We start from the raw sequence: 2500 nt of genomic DNA, 5'->3' as shown, positions 1-2500 counted from the left end.
CCTTATGTTGCATCCCAAGGGCCAAGGCACCTGCCAGCCCAAGGGCTGTGCACGGCCTGGGGAGGGAGCTCACCCCTCCCCTATATAGTGCAAAGTTATTGTTTTCCCTATTTTCACAAGGAAACATCAAATTTTTAACCAAGCATACTCGGCCTTTGCTCCTTCGTTACTCGTCCAAATCCAACAAACTTGCATTCGTTGGAAAGGTCTTTTCACAAGGATTCTTTTGATATATAATAATAGCGATTCCGATAAATATTTATTTTTTTATGAATTTTTAAGTGAATAAACAATTAAAAATTCAAAAAAAATAGGAAAAAAATATTTTTTTCCCGATTCTTTCTCCAATATTCCTGATAAATACCCACACACCCACATATGGAGAAAGGTCGAAAATGCTCGAGTGGATATCGAGATGTCCGACGAAGCACCACTTGGAAGGGCCGAGGCACGGGACGCCCGAGCTGTTGCTCGGGCCGGCACGAGACGCGCATGGGACAGCCCGGGACGGCATGGGACGCCCTCGCTACAGCTCGGGACGGCCAGGTACGCCCGAGACTTGGCTCGGGACGGCCTGGGACGCCCTCGCAATAGCTCGGGACGGCCTGGGACGCCCGAGACTAGGCTCGGGACGGCCTCGGCACAGCTCGGGACGGCCTGGGACGCCCTTGCCACAGCTCGGGACGGCCTGGGACGCCCGAGACTTTGCTCGGGACGGCCTGGGACGGCCTCGGCACAGCTCGGGACGGCCTGGGACGCCCGAGACTTTGCTCGGGACGGCCTGGGACGTCCGAGACTTTGCTCGGGACGGCCTGGGACGTCCGAGACTTGGCTCGGGACGGCCTGGGACGCCCGGGACGTGGCTCGGGACGGCCTGGGAAGTCCGAGACTTTGCTCGGGCCGGCCTGGGTCGCCCGAGACTTGGCTCGGGACGGCCTGGGACGCCCGAGACTTGGCTCGGGACGGCCTGGGACGCGCTCGGCACAGCTCGGGACAGGCCGGGACGCCCGAGCCGAGCTTCGGGTCGCACGAAATCTCTTCGTATTCCGACATATTAGAAGCTTCCCATCATGTAGTAGGCCGAGCTTTGCCCTTTGGATGCCCTATGGTGCTTGGCGAGCACTAGGGAACGTGCCAGCACAAGTGCTGTGCACGCTCTGGGGAAGGAGCTCAACCCTCCCCCTTATAGTGCAAAGTTATTGTTTTGCCTATTTTCACAAGGAAACATCAATTTTTTAACCAAGCATACTGGGCCTTTACTCCCTCGTTACTCGTCGGAATCCAGCAAACTTATACTCGTTGGAAAGGCCTTTTCGCAAGGATTTTTTTGATATATTATAATAGCGATTCCGATAAATATTTATTTTTCTATGAATTTTTAAGTGAATAAACACCGGAAAATTCATAAAAAATAGAAAAAAAAAATATTTTCTTCCGTTTCTTTTCTCCAATAATTCATAAATAATACCTCAATAGTACAAACGAAGAGAGAGTCGAAATGGCCCGGGTGGGTTTCGAAATGTCCCACGACCCCATAGAATGCACGGGCCAGCCGAGCCAAAGCAGGGGACGCGCATGGGACAGCACGGGACGCGCACGGGACAGCGTCCCTATGGCTCGGGACGGCATGGGACAGCACGGGACGCCCTTGGTAAAGCTCGGGAATCCCATCGGACGCGCATGGGACGGCCTTGCTAAGGCTCGGGACGGCATGGGACGCGCATGGGACGGCCTTGCTAAGGCTAGGGACGGATGGGACAGCACGGGACGCGCATCGGACGGCCTTGCTAAGGCTCGGGACGGCATGGAACAGCACGGGACGGCCTTGGTGAGGCTCGGGACGGCATGGGACAGCACGGGACGGCCTTGGTGAGGCTCGGGACGGCATGGGACAGCACGGGACGGCCTTGGTGAGGCACGGGACGGCCTCGGTGAGGCTCGGGACGGCATGGGACAGCACGGGACGGCCTTGCTAAGGCTCGGGATGGCCTGGGACGGCCTTGGTGAGGCTTGGACGGCACGGGACGCGCATGGGACAGCATGGGACGGCCTTGGTAAGGCTGGGCACGGCATGGGACGCACATGGGACACCTTATGGGGATCATCAAGGGACGTTGCACGGGACATTCTTAGCCATGAAGGGCCTTCACATGGGACATCTTAGGAGTCAAGAGCCGGCACATGGGACAATGGAGTTCACACGCACGGAACACTTCGGCTACTTCCGTTCGGAACGTCGTGGGATCTTTATGTCCCCATTAGCACCGACGCATCAACATGCTAGGAAGCTAGGTCCGAACTTCTCGAAGTGTCGATGGCACTTGGACGGATACGCATCCGATCCGATGTTATGATGATGTACTTTCTCCGATATCGATGTCGGGGTGTATTCCGATGTTATGATGTACTTCCTCCGAGATCGATGGGACGACCTTGGTAAGGCATGGGTCGGCCTTGGTAAGGCTCGGACGGCACGGGACGCGCATGGGACGGCCTTAGT

Source organism: Eschscholzia californica, unplaced genomic scaffold, assembly GCF_041429995.1.
Source record: "Eschscholzia californica isolate CP2 unplaced genomic scaffold, dmEscCali1.0.p SCAF_10, whole genome shotgun sequence".
Lineage (NCBI taxonomy): Eukaryota > Viridiplantae > Streptophyta > Magnoliopsida > Ranunculales > Papaveraceae > Eschscholzia > Eschscholzia californica.
Note: the sequence above shows the minus strand (reverse complement) of the source record.